The sequence below is a fragment of the Balaenoptera ricei genome, chromosome 5, assembly GCF_028023285.1.
Source record: "Balaenoptera ricei isolate mBalRic1 chromosome 5, mBalRic1.hap2, whole genome shotgun sequence".
Lineage (NCBI taxonomy): Eukaryota > Metazoa > Chordata > Mammalia > Artiodactyla > Balaenopteridae > Balaenoptera > Balaenoptera ricei.
In genome coordinates, this window is record NC_082643.1 from 40,190,871 (window position 1) to 40,214,654 (window position 23,784).

The 23,784-nt window shown below is 38.8% G+C and overlaps 1 pseudogene; it reads left to right on the plus strand.

The window, feature by feature from the left end:
* The first annotated feature begins 838 nt into the window (after positions 1 to 838).
* LOC132366216 (tripartite motif-containing protein 60-like) lies at positions 839 to 6,201 on the plus strand (annotated as a pseudogene).
* The last annotated feature ends 17,583 nt before the right edge of the window (positions 6,202 to 23,784 follow it).

Consider the following 23,784-nt stretch of genomic DNA (forward strand, 5'->3'; position numbering starts at 1 on the left):
TTTTAAATTTGTTTATTTGTTTTTATTTTTGGCTGTGTTGGGTCTTCGTTGCTGTGCATGGGCTTTCTCTAGTTGGGGTGAGCGGGGGCTACTCTTCGTTGCGCTACAGGGCTTCTCTTCGTTGTGCTACGTGGGCTTCTCATTGCGGTGGCTTCTCTTGTTGCAGAGCACGGGCTCTAGGCATGCGGGGTTCTGTAGTTGTGGAGCACAGACTCAGTAGTTGTGCACAGGCTTAGTTGCTCCGCAAGGGCCAGCCTTTTAAGCAGGCCTTTCTAAGGACAGCAGTCTTAAGCCTGCTCTTTTAACTCTTTTTGTACAATGCCACTTATTGAGCATCTGTTCTGGGTTAGGTACTGCATGTCATCCCCAAAGCACCATGGTGTATTCATCAACCCAGAAGTTCTCTGAACCCTAACATTCAGAGATTTTTTTTGTTTTTTTTTTAATGGAGGTTTCATTATGTTGACATGGTTTATTAAGTCATTGGTCATTGGTGATTATCTCAATCTCCAGTGCCTATCCCCAGGAAGTCACAGGTTAGGACTGAAAGTCCCAACCCTCTAATCATACCTTGATCTTTCTGGTGACTTGCCTCCATTCTGGTGCTATCTATGGGTCCTTGGCCATCACTCATCTCATTAGCATACAAAAGACCCTCTTAACACTAGGGAGATTTCAAGGTTGTTAAGAGTCCTGTGTCAGGAACCTGGGATAAAAACTAAATATATATTTATTAGGTACAGAAGTAACAAGAAGTACAGTGTGCTTAATGGTTTAGAGTTTTACACTCCTGGGAAGTTAATAAGTTAACCTGTTAATGTTTCATAGTTGGTGCCAGATGACACAAACTCCTGGGTCAGAGACAGAGGACTCCTACTATTGGCACAGCCAGCAGCATGAGCATGAGCATCAGTTCCCCATACCTCCCAAGTCCCACAGAGGTGATGTGGAGGGGCCACGCGGATGCTGTGCACACTGCGGGTTTGCAACACATTCAGAGATCCCTGAGTTTGGGGGATCCCCTTTCATAGCAAGCCTGTTTCTGGTCCCACGGGGAGACTTGACCTCCCCTTTCAAGGATGCTTTCTGCAAACACAACCCTGAGAAATGGCCCTAATGGTATAGGTATATTAGTGTAAACTGGGTGCAATAAAGTTTTATAATAAAAAAGGAGACTGTCCATATTCTCAAGAAATATTTTAGTTTAAGTATTTAAGGGAAAACTGACATGATATCTGTAATTTAAACTGTTTGAAATAATATATTCTACACACGTATATATTCATACACACTCTTGCCGTCACATGTAGTGAGAAAGAATACTGGTCAGCCCAAATCTTAAAAACTGGACACTCTAAGCAAGGGAATAAGGGGGTTGACTACATTATTGTTTCAGTATCGCTGTAGTTTTGAAGACTTTCAAAAGGAAAAGTTAGAGAAACCTCTGGTTGGTTTATTCTGTCCTGTCATGTCTAATTTCCAGGCAGAGTTATTCTCTCAAATAGTGGCTACTCAACCATCAGTACACTATTCCTTTTCCTTCTCCCCCACATTATCAGGCACCATTTTTTAACTTTTTCTGCTGTTCACATTTCACATAAAATGATGCTTGAACATAGTAAAATTGTCATGATATTACATTTAATGCTGGACTTGTGCTTATAACCAAGGGGAAATTACCCCATTCTGACTCATCCCTTCTACGCTATCTTATTTCAGAATTATTAAAATGTGAAAAAAAAATGCATCTTAGAATTAATAAAATATGGTTGTATATACTTGTCATGCATTTTAACGTCCCTCCTTGCCCATTATAATCCAGCTCACTTTAGGAGAACGTTGGGCGTTAGGTCCTGAAGGAACTTAAGCCAATTGGACTGTGTATGGCCTGCCTTCCTGAATATACATGCAGGTAATCCTCTTCTAGAGGTAAATCACACTCCCCACCCCACCCCAGCTAACACTTACCTTGAGTAGGAATTACTTGCCGGATATTCTGGCCACTGTTATCCACATGTGTGTGTTTAGATAGCAGGGTTTGTGTGGTGTGTGTGAATGGTAGGAATGGGCTGGTAGAAGGTGGGTTTTCAAACACAGACTGACTCACAACTCCTGTCTCCTTTTCCTCTGATCTAGCAGGGCTCAGTATTTCTGAAACCCTTCTATGTTAGTGTCTCATCTGTATAAATATTATTCTCTTTGACTAGGTGACCCTTTCCTTACTTTTCCCTGGGTTGAGTTGAGGCTTTGTGGAAGGAGCTTGAGTCCCCTTCTCTGGTAAGGTTTGCTGTGCGTCAGGCACTGTGGTAAGTGCCTTCCACATAGTCACTGATTCTCAGTTAAACCCTCACACCAACTATGAAATTAGTGCTGGGAGAGGAATTTCAACATAGGCCTTTGAAGTCTTTTATGTATGCCAAGAATGCAGGGCCCTGACCGCCCTTCAACCAGGCCATCTAATACCAGTTCATGTATAAATATTCTCAGTTGCACCTACAGTGTCCTTTATAACTTCTTCTCTCTATTCCCAGAGAAATTCAGATTATATTTGGTTGTCTCTTCTCTTTAATTTTTTGTAATTGAACAGTCTCCCCACTTTTGTCTTTTATATAACATTGACATTTTTAATATTAATGTTTTTAGGGTTTATTCATTTTGTATTCATTATTATTATTTATTTTTTAATAAAAAGCCCTTCTTGAATATCTACTACAGGCCAATGAGCAAGGTAGACTAAGAACCTACTTATCTTACTCACTATTGATGGACAAAAGAGAAACTAACCAACAAACACACACATGAAGTAGACAATTTTAGATTATGATTGCATTCTGTGAAAGAAAATAGAGGGGATAGCAAGAAAGTGCAGGGAGAGAAAGACAGTCAAACTATGTGAGTAAAAACTGTTTCCTCGAGGAGATAGCATTTGAGAGAGGAGACCTGAAAGAAAACACAGAGGTGTACAAAGATTCCTGCGGAGAATGCTTAACTCCATAGCAGTGACCTCAGCATTGATGAAATAAAATTTATATTTTAAGGCAGGACAAGAAAATTTAAACATAAAATCCTCTTTCTGTGTTTGTTTGGGCCACCTCTCTCCCTCCCCAGTGTGCAGGGTGCTTCTGCATTACACATAAACCAGAGCTCCTCAGAGATGGGACTGCCTGCTCAACCTTAAAGATCAATTGTTTTCCTGTTCATATGACCCTAGCAACTTAACTTCTTAAAAGAATAGCATTCTTTCCCAACTCTGTAGGAGGTCATAGTGACTTGCTGCTCACTTTGGACATGCTTACCTGGACTATGTATCCTTCATGATCTTTATGTAAAATATCAGTATATCATTTTGATATATGATCCTTTGTCTTGAAAATGTATAAGACTTTGCTTTCCAACTTCTAACAGGTGGAACAATTCTTTCTGAGAGTCTGTCTCCCAGATTATAATCCTCAGTTTGGCTCAAATAAAATTTCCCCTTTTTTCTTCTTAACTTGATTAATTAAATTTTTGTAATCACCATATTCAACCAAAAAAAAGTTAATTTTTGCTGCAGTGTACCAAGGAAGAAAGAACGATAGGACTCAAACTCAAAGTGACTAGTCAGGATCAGTACTTAAGATTTTATATAACATGTTGAGGAGTTGAGGTTTTAAAACGCATTCAGACACTGGAAAAATTTAATCACTGGGAAGAGAGGATATAAGTTGTGTATTCAATGGAAAATTTTGATTACTGAGTGGGAATGGATGCAAGGGAGCAAGAGTGGAAGCAGGCTGACCAGGTAGAAGGGTGGTACCATAACCAAGTGGAGAGCTGTTGGTGGCTTGGTCTAGGTCAGGCTTCTGTACTGCATTCATATACCTCACAAAGTAGGGGACTGCCCCCAAAATGTACAGAACAATAAATGAGTAGAAAAAGCAAGGGATATAGTGATTTATATCCCAGTGTACTACAAAATGAATGAAACCACTTCCATTTAAGTTAACCATTTGGATGAGCCTGCAGGTGATTTTTCTAGAACTTTAATACTTTGAAATAATGATAGATTCAAGGAACTTTTAAAGATAGTACAGAGGGGTCCCATGGACCCACTGTCTACGTTCCCATGTTTCTTAACAATATTATATGAAAACCAAGAATTTGATATTGGTCAAATGAGTACGTATAGTTCTGTGACACTTATCACATGCAGATTCATGTAGCCACCACCAAAATCAAGATAAAGAACTATTCCATCTCTATGAAGTCTCTTTTATAGTCTTATAGTCACAGCCATCATACTCCTACATCATACCAAAACCATGACACCCACTTTTTGTAAAGTAGTATTTCAGAGTAACATTCAAAGATCATGACCCCTCATCTATAAGTATTTCATCATGTATTTCCTAAGAATAGAATACTTTCTTATGTAGCTAAAGTGTAATTTTAGAATTCAAGAAGGTTAACTATGATACTCTTATCTAATAAATAGTGCATATTCCGATTTTCCCCGTTGTCCCATACTATCCACTTTATAGCAGTTTTTCTCCCTATCTAGAATCAAAGCTTAAGATCATGAATTTCTCTTAGTTGTTTCTTTAGTCTCTTTTAATGTAGAACACTCCCCCATATTTTTTTCAGTGTCATTCTTGTTTATGCAGTGTTTAAGACCATTGAATGTTCCATGGTTTCAATTTTGGTGATTATTTCCCTGTGATTAGATTTGGGTAATGGTGGGGGGGCAGAACTGTTGCATATGTGGTGTTTTTCTTCCCATCGCAGGCCATCAATTTATCCATTCATTGGTCAGGAGGTGTTCTCTAGTCTCTACATTGTAAAGGTACTTATTTTGTCTCTCTACACATGAACTATAATTCTTAGAATAATATTTTGAGATTGTGTGAATATATTATTTCCCATGAAATTTTACCTTATAGTATTTGCAGTCATTGATGATTCTTGCTTGAATTAATTATTATATTGTGATTGCCAGTCTAGGAAATTTTGAAATTAAAAGCTTTTCTCCCCCATAGGAATGATTGCTTTCTTGAACCTGTGGCTACTTACTTGTAGAAGAAACTCACTAATGTTATATTTGGGTGGGCTAATTTGCGATAGAGCTACAAGCAGTGAATCTCTCTTGCCCTTCAAGTTGAGGTAGGTGCAGGGGACTCAGCAAGACTTCGGTGGCTGTCATCAGCATGCCGGTCCAGTGCAACGTAAAGCTGGTCAATCTGTGATCTCTGGAGGAAGATATCCACTTCTCCCTGGGTCTTGAGCTTGAGGCAGGCCTTGCCAGAGGGAGCATTCTTATCCACCACTTTTGTTCTCAACTCAGTGGAGTTCATGACAGCCCTGGTACAGGCACAAGAGGTGTCTAGCTACCCCATCTGTGTGGATAACTTGAAAGATCCAGTAACCATCACCTGTGGGCACAGCTTCTGTTGCTCATGCATCAACATGACTTGGAAAGATCTAGGTGATACCTTCCCCTGTCCTGTCTGCCATTTTTGGTTTGGAGACAAGAACATCAGGAGCAAACCCAGCTCAGTCATTTGACTGAAATTGCTAATTTACTCCAGATCAGAAGGAGCATGTGGAAGGGGCAGGAAGAGAATTCTGTGTGTGAGAAGCACAATCAGTTTCTGACCCTTGTTTGTGGGAAGAACCTAGAGGTTTTATGTACACAGTGCTGTTTCTCCATTCAACACCAGAAACACTACAATTGCCCCATCATGAAAGCTGCCTCTCATCACAGGAAAATTCTAGAATGTACTGTTGAGCCCTTGAAGAGTGATATGGAACAAGTTGAAAAAGTGATAACTCTGCAAGCCAGCCAATCAGTTGAACGTGAGAAACCAGGTTAAATGTAGGAGAGAAGAAATAAATTCTGAATGTGAGCAATTTAGACTGTTTCTACAGAATCAGCAAGAGGATATTCTTAGGCAGATGGAAGATGAAGAGATGGACATTTTAACAAAACTCTATGAAAACTTTGTAACATTTACAGGTCATGCTTCCATACTGAAACATCTGCTGAGGGAGGTAGGGGAATCTTGCCATGACGTAAGAACAACCACTCTGCGGATGTGGTTAGACTATCCTTGCAAACTTGTTTGTTCTTTTTGTTCACCTATAAACTCTGGCTAATGTATTTTGTCAACTCAGCCAATTTATAAACATGAAAGTTACCAGTATGGGAAGACATGGCAAAATTGAGTCCTGATCATTAACTTGTAATGAAATGTTACCTAAAAGAATAATTTGGAATGAGAAATATTAATTCAGATTATTGACAGTAAGAAGAAATTTGGTGTAATGTCACAAAGTGCAGAAAAAAATACACTCACTGTTAGCTTTCATATATATGTCTAAAAACAAATTCACTCTGAAGTTCAAAAATATAAAATTCCTTTAACACACTCAAGATCATTAACTATGAGTTTTAATATATCCCTGCACTTCTGGTTCACTTAAGAAAAATCAGAAAATACAGTTTAGTAAAAGAAAAAAAAGAATATTTACTGATAGTCTCACCACACAGAAATAACCATGATAAGCATTTGTTATCATTTTTTAGGACATTTTAAATGTAGATACATAGTCATGCATTGAAAAAAAATTGCATACGTAAATTTGCTTTTTTTTAATTTAAAATGAACATTTTGCATGTTAATAAATATATATGTGCAACATCATTTTCAATTCTTGCATGGTATATATGTGCCACTGTTTATTCAGTTTATCCATTATTGTTGGATAATTTATTTTTCAGGACTCTTTCAGTTGCAAGGAACACAAAACTTAAACTGCTCCAGACCAAAAGAGGAAAAGTCTTAGGCAGGCTGTCCTCTGTTGGCAAGATAGCTACCAGCAGTTCTGGAATAATATCCTTTCAACTCCAAGTTCAGCAGGTGGGGGAAAAGCCATGCCTTCAAATGTTCTAGTTCTAGAGTTCACTCTAACTAGACCAATTTGGATTCGACCACTGTATGGAGAGGAGGAGCTGGGTGTAACCTGACAAAATCAGAGCCATCTTACCAGAATGAGGGAATATGAATGCTGATGGGCAAAAACAGCATCTGTCCACTACAGACATTTTCAGTGTTTGCAACTATTTGCCTTCATGGACTATATACCCCAGGGGCTATCCTTGAACATAAATCTTTAGAAACATGATTGATTATTTCCTTGGGATATATACTTAAAAGAGAAATTACCAGATTTAAGACCATGGTATATTTTTAATGAATTTTATACCTTTTGCCAAATTGCCTTCCAGAAAATGCTGCCAATTAACCTGTGCTTTAGAAAATAGGAAGTTCTGTGGAAATTTCTCTCTCACTTTTTTTTCTTAAAGCTTAGACATATATTTATGGCTTAAAAAGATTGCCAGTTCAATTATATAGAATGAAAGTATTCTGTACATTGAAAAACAACTCAAACAAATAAAAAGTTTCCTCATATCCTTACCATTACTGCTAGGCAAAAATTTCATCTTTTTTTACTTTGTATTTATATTAATTACTCCTAAAAAAATTTTATATACATATATATATTGGTATTTTTATTCTGTAAATTTTCTGCTAATGTCCTTAGGCATTTATCCATTTGTGTATTGTCTTACCCATTTATAAAAGTTGTCATGTATTCACCCTTAATCTTTGTCCTGTATGTTGCATTTACCTCTTAACTTAGTTAGGAGCTAATAAAGTTTAGAGTATATAATATAGAGGCCTGGTTTGTTGCCCACGTTTAAAGCCTGATTCCACCACTTTGTTTTGTGTCTTTGGGCAAGTTCTATAACCCCGCCTCTGCCTAAGTGTCCTTTTTGGGAAATAGAGATCATAAATAGTATTTATTTCACAGAATTGCTGTGAGGATTAAATGAAATAATGCATCTGAATAACTGAGGACAGTGTCTGGTATATAGTGATCAATTTTAGGTATTATTTTTGTTTGTGTTGTTTTTCGATGTGCAGAAGATATACATTTTATGTAATTGAATCTAGCAATCTTTCTTTTAAGCCTTCAGTAAGTGTCTAAGCTTTAAAAAAAAAAAAAAAAAAGGATAAAAGAGAACTTTCCACAGCTTTCTATTTTCCAAAGCACAGATTAATTGGCAAGAATTTACTTTGTATAATTGCTAATCTGGGGACTTCTCTGGTGGCGCAGTGGTTAAGAATCCGCCTGCCAATGCAGGGAACACGGGTTAGATCCCTGGTCTGGGAAGGGCCCACATGCCACGGAGCAACTAAGCCCGTGCACCGCAACTACTGAGCCTGTGCTCTAGAGCCCGCGAGCTGCAACTACTGAGCCTGTGTGCCACAACTACTGAGGCCTGTGCACCTAGAGCCCATGCTCTGCAACAAGAGAAGCCACCGCAACGAGAAGCCCACGCACCACAAAGAAGAGTAGCCCCTGCTCGCTGCAACTAGAGAAAGACCACGCACAACAACAAAGACCCAACGCAGCCAAAAATAAATAAATTTTTAAAAATTCATTAAAAATAAATTGGTAATCTGTACAGGCTTAGAGAAAAACAATCTATCTGGTAATTAATGCCACTGAATTATACACTTAAAAATAGTTAAAATAGTAAATTTTATATTATAAATATTTTTGTATAATTTTTAAAAATTAATAATGTAATATTCCAAAACCCATTGAATTGTACACCTAAGTGAGTGAATTATATGGTATGTGAATTTATATCTCAATAATGCGGCTTTCTTTAAAAGCCTAGCTGGAAAAGTAATGTCCACTTAGAATATGACAAATTTCCCTTCTCTTTCCAAATGAAGGCACTATGACAATAAGAATTGCTTTGCATTTTGATTCATTCATTTGACAAATATTTACTGAGTACCTATTATAGGCCAAGCACCGTGCCAGCCCCTGGGGATTCATTGGAGACCAAAACAGTCATGGAGATTATTATAGTAAAGGTATGGGGGCCAGACATTAAAAAAATTCACCCAAATGAATATTTAATTACAAGTCCAAGATGTGCTTCTTGGAAAACTGAAGATTACCGTATAATGGGAAAATAATTTAGACTAGGGGTCAGGAAAGACCTCTGTGTGGAAATCAAGCTAAGGCTTAAGGGAAGAATAGGACTTATGCTGGAGGATTTCCCAATGAGTTCCATGAACATATTATAGTAAATAACGAACAGCCTATAGCAACATTAAATTTTAGGGGAACAGCTACAACAAAAACAAACACCCTACCAATTTTCCTAACAAGACATTTAAACCTACTCAGTTCTTACACTGATAAATGATGCTGGGATGCAGTAAATGTTCTATGCCAGCACTTCTTAGACTTTGCTGTGCCTATAAATTTTCCTGAGGATCGTCTAGAATGCAGATTCTGATTCAGTAGGTCTGGGCCAGGCCCTGAGATCCAGATGTGACCGTGCTGCCTGGCAGAGCACCGCATTTAACTAAGGAAAACAGACATCGCAATTAAATAGATGCACCAGCTTTCCTGAATGATCTTGTGAACTCTCTCTTGAACTGTTTATTTTCAGTTCAAGCAAGTTTGCTGCTGTTGGATTTCATAAAGCTTTGACTGAAGAACTGGCTGCCTTAGAAAAAACTGGAGGGCTTCCCTGGTGGCGCAGTGGTTGAGAATCTGCCTGCCAATGCAGGGGACACGGGTTCGCGCCCTGGTCTGGGAAGATCCCACATGCCGCGGAGCCACTGGGCCCGTGAGCCACAATTACTGAGCCTGCGCGTCTGGAGCCTGTGCTCCGCAACAAGAGAGGCCGCGATAGTGAGAGGCCCGCGCACCGCGATGAAGAATGGCCCCCACTTGCCGCAACTGGAGAAAGCCCTCACACAGAAACGAAGACCCAACACAGCCATAAATAAATAAATAAATAGATAGATAGATAGATAGATAGATAGATAGATAGAAAAAACTGGAGTCAAAACAACATGTCTCTGCCCTAATTTCATAAACACTGGCTTCATCAAAAACCCAAGAACCAGGTAAATTGAGACAGAAATGGACAAAAAAAGATTGGGGATTGCTATGAATATCAACAATTCTGTGGGTTTTCCTAAGTATTTTAATCCTTGAAACACCTGATATTCGAGGCCTTTACCTCGTCTCAGTTTCAGCTTCTGTAGACTGTGGGAAAATAGGTGGAGAGACAGAGAGAGGGAGAGAATGTATATAATTATAGGTATGAATGACACAGTGAAGTTGCTAATCCTTCCTTTAAGTCTGGTGGTTCTCAGACTTAAGTATACATACATTTCTCCGGGAGCGCTTGGGAACTATGTAGGGGTCCCACCCCACAGAGATGTTGATTTATTCACTTTGGTTGGGATGCAGTAGTGGTGGGGAAGGGAGCCTGGAACTCTGTATGTTTAACAAGCATCATAAGTAATTCTGATAGAGGTGACCCAGGACCACAATGTAAAAAAAGTCCTTTCCTTTGGTAATCTAGAGATTATCCTCCAAAATAAGTAGCAGACCATAGTCTGTCCTTGGTTAAAAAATAAAATTACAAAGGATCGGTGCTGAGGTTTAGTTTTAATGTTTCCTCTGTTTGGGAATAGCTTTAATGTTTTTGTAAACGTGATGCATACTTTAAAAAAAAATTCCAACATACACAAAAATACAAATAAAGTTTCTTTTTAAATTTCCTTAAAACCCTCTATCCAGTAGAAACTACTTTCAACATTTTGAAGAACATCCATTTGGACATCTCTTTATGTACAGATTAAATGTCTAAATTTCATATAATTAGCATATATTACATATGGGAATCTGGAAGCAGTAAGTAAACTGCTTGCTTCCCTAAGCATTATGATTATAGATAACAATACTGTATTTAAAAGTTCAAAGTTGCTAAGAAGATAGATCTTTTTCTTTTTTAACATCTTTGTTGGAGTATAATTGCTTTACAAGGTTGTGTTAGTTTCTGCTGTAGTTGGAGTATAATTGCTTTACAAGGTTGTGTTAGTTTCTGCTGTATAACAAAGTGAATCAGCTATACGTATACATATATCCCCATATCCCCTCCCACCCTCCCTCTCCCACCCCTTTAGGTCGTCACAAAGCATCGAGCTGATCTCCCTGTGCTATGCAGCTGCTTCCCACTAGCTATCTATTTTACATTTGGTAGTGTATATATGTCAATGCCACTCTCTCACTTTGTCCCAGCTTACCCTTCCCCCTCCCCGTGTCCTCAAGTCCGTCCTCTATGTCTGCGTCTTTATTCCTGTCCTGCGCCTAGGTTCATCAGAACCATTTTTTTTTTAGAGTCTATATATATGTGTTAGCATATGGTATTTGTTTTTCTCTTTCTGACTTCACTCTGTATGACAGACTCTAGGTCCATCCACCTCACTACAGATAACTCAATTTTGTTTCTTTTTATGGCTGAGAAATATTCCATTGTATGTGTGTGGCATATCTCCTTTATCCATTCATCTGTCTATGGACACTTAGGTTGCTTCCATGTCCTAGCTATTGTAAATAGTGCTGCAATGAACCTTGTGGTACCTGACTCTTTTTGAATTATGGTTTTCTCAGGTATATGCCCAGTAGTGGGATTGCTGGGTCGTATGGTAGTTCTATGTTTAGTTTTTTAAGGAACCTCCATACTGTTCTCCATAGTGGCTTTATCAATGTACATTCCCACCAACAGTGCAAGAGGGTTCCCTCTTCTCCACACCCTCTCCAGCATTTATTGTTTGTATATTTTTTGATGATGGCCATTCTGACCAGTGTGAGGTGATACCTCATTGTAGTTTTGATTTGTATTTCTCTAATGATTAGTGATGTTGAGCATCCTTTCATGCATTTGTTGGCCATCTGTATATCTTCTTTGGAGAAATGTCTATTTAGGTCTTCTGCCCATTTTTTGATTGGGTTGTTTTTTTTTTTTTTGATATTGAGCTGCATGAGCTGCTTGTATATTTTAGAGATTAGTCCTTTCTGAGTTGCTTCATTTGCAAATATTTTCTCCCATTCTGAGGGTTGTCCTTTCGTCTTATTTATGGTTTCCTTTGCTGTGCAAAAGCTTTTAAGTTTCATTAGGTCCCATTTGTTTATTTTTGTTTTTATTTCCATTTCTGTAGGAGGTGGGTCAAAAAGGATCTTGCTGTGATTTATGTCATAGAGTGTTCTGCCTATGTTTTCCTCTAAGAGTTTTATAGTGTCTGACCCTACATTTAGGTCTTTAATCCATTTTGAGTTTATTTTTATGTATGCTGTTAAGGAGTGTTCTAATTTCATTCTTCTACATGTAGCTGTCCAGTTTTTCCAGCACCACTTATTGAAGAAGCTGTCTTTTCTCCATTCTATACTCTTGCCTCCTTTATCAAAGGTAAGGTAACCATATGTGCATGGGTTTATCTCTGGGCTTTCTATCCTGTTCCACTGATCTATATTTGTTTTTGTGCCAGTACCCTGCTGTCTTGATTACTGTAACTTTGTAGTATAGTCTGAAGTCAGGGAGCCTGATTCCTCCACCTCCGTTTTTCTTTCTCAAGATTGCTTTGGCTATTCGGAGTCTTTTGTGTTTCCATACAAATTGTGAAATTTTTTGTTCTACTTCTGTGAAAAATGCCATTGGTAGTTTGATAGGGATTGCATTGAATCTGTAGATTGCTTTGGGTAGTATAGTCATTTTCACAATGTTGATTCTCCCAATCCAAGAGTATGGTATATCTCTCCATCTGTTTGGATTGTCTTTAATTTCTTTCATCAGTGTCTCATAGTTTTCTGCATACAGGTCTTTTGTCTCCTTAGGTAGGTTTATTCCTAGGTATTTTATTCTTTTTGTTGCAGTGGTAAATGGGAGTGTTTCCTTAATTTCTCTTTCAGATTTTTCATCATTAGTGTATAGGAATGCAAGAGATTTCTGTGCATTACTTTTGTATCCTGCTACTTTACCAAATTCATTGATTAGCTCTAGTAGTTTTCTGGTAGCATATTTAGGATTCTCTATGTATAGTATCATGTCATCTGCAAACAGTGACAGTTTTACTTCTTTTCTGATTTGGATTCCTTTTACTTCTTTTTCTTCTCTGATTGCTGTGGCTAAAACTTCCAAAACTATGTTGAATAATAGAGTGGGCAACCTTGTCTTGTTTCTGATCTTAGAGGAAATGGTTTCAGTTTTTCACCATTGATAATGATGTTGGCTGTGGGTTTGTCATATATGGGCTTTATTATATTGAGGTAAGTTCCCTCTATGCCTACTTTCTGGAGAGTTTTTATCATAAATGGGTGTTGAATTTTGTCAATAGCTTTTTCTGCATCTATTGAGATTATCATATGGTTTTTATCCTTCAATTTGTTAATATAGTGTATCACATTGATCGATTAGCATATACTGAAGACTGCTTGCTTTCCTGGGATAAACCCCACTTGATCATGGTGTATGATCCTTTTAATGGGCTGCTGGATTCTGTTTGCTAGTATTTTGTTGAGGATTTTTGCATCTATGTTCATCAGAGATATTCGCCTGTAGTGGTTTTTTTTGGTGACATCTTTGTCTGGTTTTGGTATCAGGGTGATGGTGGCCTTGTAGAATGAGTTTGGGAGCGTTCCTCCCTCTGCTATATTTTGGAAGAGTTTGAGAAGGATAGGTGTTAGCTCTTCTCTAAATGTTTGATAGAATTCTCCTGTGAAGCCATCTGGTCCTGGGCTTTAGTTTGTTGGAAGATTTTTAATGACAGTTTCAATTTCAGTGCTTATGATTGGTCTGTTTATATTTTCTATTTCTTCCTAGTTCAGTCTCAGAAGGTTGTGCTTTTCTAAGAACTTGTCCATTTCTTCCAGGTTGTCCATTTTATTGGCATATAGTTGCTTGTAGTAATCTCTTATGATCCTTTGTATTTCTGCAGTGTCAGTTGTTACTTCTCCTTTTTCATTTCTAATTCTGTTGATGTGAGTCTTTTCCCTTTTTTTCTTGATGAGTCTGGCTAATGATTATTCAATTTGTTTATCTTCTCAAAGAACCAGCTTCTAGTTTTATAGATCTTTGCTATTGTGCCCTTCATTTCTTTTTCTTTTAACAGACCCATCTCCTTTTTATTTATTTATTTATAAAGTTATTTATTTATTTATTTATTTTTGACGGCGTTGGGTCTTCGTTGCTGTGCGCTGGCTTTCTCTAGTTGTGGCAAGCAGGGGCTACTCTTTGTTGCGGTACGTGGGCTTCTCATTGTGTTGGCTTCTCTTGTTGCAGAGCATGGGCTCTAGATGCGCAGGTTTCAGTAGTTGTGGCACACGGGCTCAGTGGTTGTGGCTTGTGGGCTGTAGAGCGCAGGCTCAGTAGTTGTGGCGCATGGGCTTAGTTACTCCGCGGCATATGGTATATTCCCAGACCAGGGCTCGAACCCATGTCCCCAGCCTTGGCAGGCGGATTCTTAACCACTAGGCCACCAGGGAAGTCCTGTGTCCTTCATTTCTTTTTCATTTATTTCTGATCTGATCTTTATGATTTCTTTCCTCTGCTGACTTTGGGGTTTTTTTTTTCTTTCTTTCTCTAATTGCTTTAGGTGTAAGTTTAGCTTGTTTATTTGAGATGTTTCTTGTTTCTTGAGGTAGGATTGTGTTGCTATAAACTTGCCTCTTAGAACTGCTTTTGCTGCATCCCATACGTTTTGGGCCTTCATGTTTTCATTGTCATTTGTTTCTAGGTAATTTTTAATTTCCTCTTTGATTTCTTCAGTGAAGTCTTGGTTATTAAGTAGTGTATTGTTTAGCGTCCATGTGTTTGTATTTTCTTTTACAGATTTTTTCCTTTAATTGATATCTAGTCTGATAGCGTTGTGGTCGGAAAAGATACTTGATATGATTTCAATTTTCTTAAATTTACCAAGGCTTGATTTGTGACCCAAGATATGATCTATCCTGGAGAATGTTCCACGAGCACTTGAGAAAAAGTGTATTCTGTTGTTCTTGGATGGAATGTCCTATAAATATCAATTAAGTCCATCTTGTTTAATGTATCATTTAAAGCTTGTGTTTCCTTATTTATTTTCATTTTGGATGATCTGTCCATTGGTGAAAGTGGGGTGTTAAAGTCCCCTACTATGATTGTGTTACTGTCAAGGTCCCCTTTTATGGCTGTTAGCATTTGTCTTATGTATTGAGGTGCTCCTATGTTGGGTGCAGTTTACAATTGTTATATCTTCTTCTTGGACTGATTCCTTGGTCATTATGTAGTGTCCTTCCTTGTCTCTTGTAACATTCTTTTAAAGTCTATTTTGTCTGATACAAGAATTGCTGCTCCAGCTTTCTTTTGATTTCCATTTGCATGGAATATCTTTTTCCATCCTCACTTTCAGTCTGTATGTGTCCCTAGGTCTGAAGTGGGTCTCTTGTAGACAGCATATATAAAGGTCTTGTTTTTGTATCCATTCAACCAGTCTATGTTTTTTGGTTGGAGCATTTAATCCATTTACATTTAAGGTAGTTATCAATATGTATGTTTCTATTCCCATTTTCTTAATTGTTTTGGGTTTGTTATTGTAGGTCTTTTCCTTCTCTTGTGTTTCCTGCCTAGAAAAGTTCCTTTAGCATTTGTTGTAAAGCTTGTTTGTGGTGCTGAATTCTCTTAGCTTTTGCTTGTCTGTAAAGGTTTTAATTTCTCCGTCGAATCTGAATGAGATCCTTCCTAGGTAGAGTAATCTTGGTTGTAGGTTTTTCCCTTTCATCACTTTATGCCACTCCCTTCTGGCTTGCAGAGTTTCTGCTGAAAGATCAGCTATTAACCTTATGGGGATTCCCTTGTATGTTCTTTGTTGTTTTTCCCTTGCTGCTTTTAGTATTTTTTCTTTGTATTTAATTTTTGATAGTTTGATTAATATGTGTCTTGGCATGTTTCTCTTTGGATTTATCCTGTATGGGACTCTCTGCACTTCCTGGAATTGATTGACTATTTCCTTTCCCATATTAGGGAAGTTTTCAACTATAATCTCTTCAAATATTTTCTCAGTCCCTTTCTTTTTCTCTTCTTCCTCTGGGACCCCTATAATTCAAATGTTGGTGCATTTAATGTTGTCCCAGAGGTCTCTAAGACTGTCCTCAATTCTTTTCATTCTTTTTTCTTTAATATGCTCTGTGGTAGTTATTTCCACTATTTTATATTCCAGGTCACTTCTCTGTTCTTCTGCCTCAGTTATTCTGCTATTGATTCCTTTTGGAGAATTTTTCATCCCATTTGTTTTATTGTTCATCATTTTTTGTTTGCTCTTTAGTTCTTCTAGGTCCTTGTTAAATGTTTCTTGTATTTTTTCCATTCTATTTCCAAGATTTTGGATCATCTTTACTATCATTACTCTGAATTCTTTTTCAGGTAGCCTGCCTATTTCCTCTTCATTTGTTTGGTCTGGTGGGTTTTAACCTTGCTCCTTCATCTGCTGTGTGTTTCTCTGTCTTCCCATTTTGCTTAACTTACTGTGTTTGGGGTCTCCTTTTTGCAGGCTGCAGGTTCATAATTCCCGTTGTTTTTAGTGTCTGCCCCCAGTGGCTAAGGTTGGTTCAGTGGGTTGTGTAGGCTTCCTTGTGGAGGGGACTGGTGCCTGAGGCTAGATTTGTCTTTCTGGTGGGTAGGACCATGTCCGTTGGTGTGTTTTGGGGTGTCTGTGAACTTCTTACGATTTTAGGCAGCCTCTCTGCTAATGGGTGGGGTTGTGTTCCTGTCTTGCTAGTTGTTTGACATGGGGTGTCCAGCCCTGAAGCTTGCTGGTCATTGAGTGGAGCTTGGTCTTAGCGTTGAGATGGAGGTCTCTGGGAGAGCTCTCGCCGATTGATATTACATGGGGCCGGAAGGTCTCTGGTGGTCAAATGTCCTGAACTCGGCTGTCCCACTTCAGAGGCTCAGGCCTGTCAGCCACATGGCTCAGAAGGGAGAAATAAAAGAAAGAAGAAAAAATAAATAAATAAATAAATAACGTTATTAAGATAAAAAAATTTTTAAATATTATTAAAATAAAAAACTTTAAAAAGTAAAAAAATAAAAATAAAAGAAGAGAGCAACCAAACCAATAAACAAATCCAACAATGATAACAGGTGCTAAAAACTATACTAAGATACACATAAAAATCAGAAACTAGTCAGTCACATACAGCAAACCCCAAGTCTACAGTTGCTCCCAAAAGTCTACCACCTCAATTTTGGGATGATTCATTGTTCAGGTATTCCACAGATGCAGCATACATCAAGTTGATTGTGGGTATTTAATCCGCTGCTCTATAGGCTGCACAGAGAAATTTCCCTTTCTATTGTTTGTTCGCGCAGCTCCTGGGGTTCAGCTTTGGATTTGGCCCCGCCTCTGTGTGTAAGTCACCCTCTGGCGTCTGTTCTTCGCCCAGACAGGACGTGGTTAAAGGAGCGGCTGATTAGGGGGCTCTGGCTCACTCAGGCCGGGGCGGGGGAAGGAGGGGTACAGAATGTGGGGTGAGCCTGCGGCGGCAGAAGCCAGCGTGACACTGCAACAGCCTGAGGCATGCCATTTGTTCTCCCAGGGAAGTTGTCGCTGGATCACAGGACCCTGGCAGTGGCAGGCTGCACAGGCTCTGGGAGGGGAGGTGTGGATAGTGACCTGTGCTCACACACAGGCTTCTTGGTGACTGCAGCAGCAGCCTTAACGTTTCATGCCCATCTCTTGTGTTCGTGCTCATAGCCGCGGCTCACACCCTTCCCTGGAGCTTGTTTAGGTGGTGCTCTGAATCCCCTCTCCTCACGCAACCTGAAACAATGGTCTCTTGCCTCTTAGACAGGTCCAGACTTTTTCCCAGACTCCCTCCCGGCTAGCTGTGGCGCACTAGCCCCCTTCAGGCTGTGTTCACACAGCCAACCCCAGTCCTCTCCCTGGGATCTGACCTCTGAAGCCAGAGCCTCAGCTCCCAGCCCCTACCCACCCCGGCAGGTGAGCAGACAAGCCTCTCAGGCTGGTGAGTGCTGGTCGGCACCGATCCTCTGTGAAGGAATCTCTCCACTTTGCCCTCTGCACCCCTGTTGCTGTGCTCTCCTCCGAGGCTCCAAAGCTTCCCACCCGCCCACCCCCCGTCTCCACCAGTGAAGGGGCTGCCTAGTGTGTGGAAACTTTTCCTCCTTCACAGCTCCCTCCCAGAGGTTTAGGTCCTGTCCCTATTCTTTTGTCTCTGGTTTTTCTTTTTTCTTTTGCCCTACCCTAGGTACATGGGGAGTATCTTGACTTTTGGGAAGTCTGAGGTCTTCTGCCAGCATTCAGTAGGTGTTCTGTAGGAACTGTCCCACATGTAGATGTATTTTTGATATATTGGTGGGGAGGAAGGTGATCTCCACGTCTTATTCCTCCGCCATCTTGAAGGTCCTCCAAGAAGATAGATCTTAATTGTTCCCATCACAAAACAGAAATAACCATGTAATGTGATAGAGGTGTTAGCTAATGCTAAGGTGGCAATCATATTGCAATATATAAATGTATCAAATCAACTGGTTGTATACCTTAAACATATCATATGATATGTCAGTTGTATCTCAATAAGAATTATTTAATTAGTTAATTAATTTTAAAAAGAGTTCACTGAAACTGAAAGATGTTATCTAAGGAGGAGGAGAGTACCATCCCCAAGGATAAAATTTGCCAATATTTAGACACTAAATTAATATATTTGAGTCAAGTTTTTCACTCAGACTGTCTTTCAGCAGTTAAAAACACACATTATATTGAATATATTTTTTAATTATAATTGAATTTTTTACCCTTGCCCCCAGAAGAATCCAGCACAAAGCTAACCTTCATGTGGGCAAGGGTGCCCTCTCCTGGCAAAGCTCTACTAGTGCAATTAAAAAATCATTGGGACACTTGCTGTGAAGGGTGGGAAGGGGAAGTATAAATAGAAGTTGGCCTGATTCTAGCCTAATCACAGGAATATAACCTGGCTAAGGAAGGGTCTGGGGCTTGTCCTGCTACACGAACCCCTTTGAAGATAAGCTGATATTAGAGTGGATGCCAAAGGTGAAGTTAGTTTTAATATAGAAACTTAGTTTTAATTAGAGAACAGAAAAATTCTTACTTAGTTTATATTTTGGACCCTATATAAAATCTGTAATTTTCTTAAACCTCACAACAATACTTTGCTTAGAGAAATAAAGTAATTTGACTTAAATTGGCAGAACTGAGATTCAGACTAAACTTTCCTTTTTATGCAGAGGGATAGCCTTCAAGGAAAAAGGAAACAACCTCTAGATGACCAATTCAAAATAATTTGTATTATATTAATATTGGAAACTTAAATTCTCTTTTAAAGCACCTCAAAGATGTAGTTCATTGGTTATATTTACACATCTAACGTACTGCAAAGAAACTGGTTTACTGTAAGTGTTATAATGCAGCATAATAATATAATGAGTTTATTGGAATTAAGTATAATCAGGTGTTCCAAGTAATTTTTTTGACAGCTAAGAGTTATTTTTGTTAAATAAACTTGGATATCAAGAAATCATCTTATTAAAAGCATTTATTGAAAGCCTACTAGATAACAGGTACCCTACTAGGATACCTAACATAAACTACCTCTAATCTTTAAAACAAGAGGTCTAGATTTGGACCCACACCATAGTTTGCCTACCTCAGCTCTAATCCTTATAACAATCTGCAAGATAAGTTTTACTATGCTCATTTTATGGAGAAAGAAACTGAAACTTGGAGAAATTAAGAAAATTGCCCAAGGTCACACAGTCCCAGAGCTGCAGACTAGAATTCTTACCTAGGTCCCTGACCCCAAAAGCCTCATTATTCCTAGCTTTATTTTATTTTTTTAATTAATTAATTAATTTATTTATTTATTTATTTATTTATGGCTGCTTTGGGTCTTTGTTGCTGCATGCAGGCTTTCTCTAGTTGCTGCAAACGGGGGCTACTCTTCATTGCAGCGCGTGGGCTTCTCATTGCGGTGGCTTCTCTTGCTGTGGAGCATGGAGTCTGGGCGTGCGGGCTTCAGTAGTTGTGGCACATGGGTTCAGTAGTTGTGGCACATGGGTTTAGTTGCTCCGCAGCATGTGGGATCTTCCTGGCCCAGGGCTTGAACCCATGTCCCCTCCATTGGCAGGTGGATTCGTAACCACTGCACCACCAAGGAAGTCCCTTCTAGCTTTATTTTTTTAACATAATTTTTTAAAATAAATTTATTTATTTATTTTTGGCAGGGTTGGGTCTTTGTTGCTGCACACAGGCTTTTTCTAGTTGTGGCGAGTGGATGCTACTCTTACTTGCGGTGCGCGGGCTTCTCATTACAGTGGCTTTTCTTTGTTGCAGAGCACAGGCTCTAGGCACGTGGGCTTCAGTAGTTGTGGCACACAGGCTCAGTAGTTGTGGCTCGTAGGCTCTAGAGTGCAGGCTTAATAGTTGTGGCGCACGGGCTTAATTGCTCCGCAGCACGTGGGATCTTCCCGGACCAGGGTTCGAACCCATGTCCCCTGCATTGGCAGGCGGATTCTTAACCACTGCGCCACCAGGGAAGTCCTTAATTTCTTTTTTTAACTGAAATATAGCTGATGAACAATATTATGTTAGTTTCAGGTGTACTATATTGTGATTTGACATTTACATACATTATGAAATGATCATCATGATAAGTCTAGTAACCATTTGTCCCTACACAAAGTTATTACAATATTATTGATCATATTCCTTATGCTGTGTATTACATCAGTGTGTCTTATTTATTTTATAACTGGAGATTTGTCCAGTTCACCTATTTTTGTCCCCACTCCTTCCCCCTCCCCTCTGGCAACCATTTATTTGTTCTCTGTGTCTATGAGTCTGTTTTCATTTTATTTTGTTTATTTGTTTGTTTTGGTTTTTAGATTCCACATATAAGTGAAATAATATGGGATTTGTCTTTCTTTGTCTGACTTATTTCACTTAGCATAATATTCTCTAGATCCATTCATGCTGTTGCAAATAGCAAGATTTTTTTTAAGGGCTGAGTAATATTCTGTTGTATATATATACCACATTTTCTTTATCCCCTCATCTATTGATGGACACTTAGATTACTTCCATATCTTGGCTATTGTAAATAATGCTGCAGTGAACATTGGTGTGTACTTTTATTGATTTCTAATTTCATCCCACTGTGGTCAAAGAACATACTTTTTATGATTTCAATATTTTTAAATTTAATGAGATATGTTTTGTGGCCTATTATATGATCTGTCCTGGAGAATGTTTCTTGTGCCCTTAAGAAGAATACATATTCTACTGTTGTTGGATTAAGTGTTCTATAGATGCTCTTAGGTCCGGTTGATTTATACTGTTGTTCAAGTTTTATATTTCCTTGCTGATCTTCTGTCTAGCTGTTCAATCCATTGTTGAAAGTGGGATTAATGTCTCCAACTCTTACTTTTAAACTGTCCATATCTCCCTTCAATTAGGTTATTTTTTACTTCATCTATTTTGAGGCTCCATTATTAGATATATGAACAATTTTTAATTAAGTGCTTTTCCCTTAAATAAGTTATTTTTTTCTTTTCTGTTAGCGTATAAATAATGCAGCATAATCTGGGTTTATTAGATTAACAATAATTGTATGTTCTGATTCATCCTTTTAAAACGTCTACTCTCCTATATGTAATATACATAACAAAATTTATTTTCTCTAAAAATTTAGCTTTTGTGTGTGTGCTACAGAAAGATATTAGTTTTCATTGGCTAGTACCGTAAAAGATGTTATATAAGAAGGTGACAAGTAACATTTGTATAGTGTAACTGTATAAGTACTTATATGTACATTTCCCATTTAACCATCATGTTACCCACAGAGTGCTAAAGCTGGCTTATATTCATTCAGTGACACCATGTTGGTAGCTTGAAATTGGCTATTTTGGTGGGAGTATTTATACCATAGAAACTGGAAAATGCTACAAAACTGGTAATTCTGTCCCCAGGAGAGCCAGTTGTTACACATTTACCAGCATACCACTGCATTATCTCCATTTTTCAGATTAAACATAAAAACAAAAAACCTGAGCTTTAAAGAGTAGAGATGTCATCCCCAAAATTATTCAGCTACTTAAGTGGTAAAATAGATAATCAAACAGTTCTTCTACCTGAAAGTACTCTTTCTCCCTAAGTATTCTTATGATCCTACATGGATTTTTCTTCTCAACCCCAGCAGATTGGCCTGAAGTGATTTTGGATAGTTTCTACAAAATCCGTTACCTACATTTATTTAATAGGATTTGCAACTCTTGTTAAAATTAGACTATCAGGGAATAAAATATTTCCACGTACTGATATTTTAATGATTAAGATTTTAGTCTGCCAAGAAATTGAATTTTTTCTGGAAGACTTTTCTCTTGGTCTTTTTAATATCATGATATTGGACAGCCTTTAAGTTTAATGAAAATTCTTCTGACAGAGGCTAAGACCTTAGGTAAAGAGATCAAGTAACTAAGTTCAGTAAATGCAACGCCATCTGATTCGTAGGTTAGCAAGGCCACAGTGTGCATGAGATAGTATGCTATACTGTTTACACAGGTGTTTGTGAACTTTGATGGAGCTTGGGAATATTGAAGTCTGGTAGCGATATGCTTGAAAGTGAATTTCCCTCTGAACACTTTTCAAGGCACAGCATCCTTCAACTTCTAGAGTCATCCTCCTCAGCACCCGTTACCTTCTTATCCCACAGGCTAAAGGACTGCTTAGTCTTCTTCAAGTTTCCATTGCCTTTCATTTTTGCCTCTATTGAGCCAAAAGCCATCGCTTTCATTATTATATTTCCTCTGCAGTGACATCTCCAAGCTTTTCATATGTAATACTGTTGCGTCGGGGTGCTGGGGTGAACACAGTGTTCTAATAAATGACTGACCTATGCTGAGAATGAAAGATTATATCATGTATGTTTTAAGCTCTGCTCTCCTTCATGTATCCAATTATCATGCTCACTTTTAAGTACAATACTACACTTTCCAATTGTCCCAGTTTTACTTTACTACATGTTCTTCTTTCTAAATGAACTATTCTGTATTTGTTCCTAAAGAATCTCATCCTTGGGCTTCCCTGGTGGCGCAGTGGTTGAGAGTCTGCCTGCTAATGCAGGGGACGAGGGTTCGAGCCCTGGTCCTGGAAGATCCCACATGCCGTGGAGCAACTAGGCCCGTGAGCCACAACTACTGAACCTGCGCGTCTGGAGCCTGTGCTCCGCAACAAGAGAGGCCACAATAGTGAGAGGCCTGCGCACCGCAATGAAGAGTGGCCCCCGCTTGCCGCAACTAGAGAAAGCCCTAGCACAGAAACGAAGACCCAACATAGCAATCAATCAATCAATCAATCAATAAAATCTTTAAAAAAAAAAAATCTCATCCAATTTTTTTTGCCTCACTTCTCTCAACTAGTGGCACACATTTAAAATCCGCCTCCCCAAAATGTTAGTCACCCAGTTTGGTGACATTAGCAAATTTCATGAATAAATTTGATTATGTATCTTTTTTCTAAGTCATTAAAAAAATGTTAGGGACTTCCCTGGTGGCGCAGTGGTTAAGAGTCCACCTGACAATGCAGGGGACACGGGTTCGAGCCCTGGTCCGGGAAGATCCCACATGCCGCGGAGCAGCTGAGCCCGTGCGCCACGGCTGCTGAGCCTGCGCTCTAGAGTCCGCGAGCCACAACTGCTGAGGCCCGCATGCCTGGGGCCCGTGCTCCGTAATGAAGAGTGGCCCCCACTCACCGCAACTGGAGAAAGGCCCGCGTGCAGCAACAAGGACCCAACGCAGTCAAAAGTAAATAAATAAAATAAATTTATTTTTTTTAAAAATGCCTAAAACTCAGGACC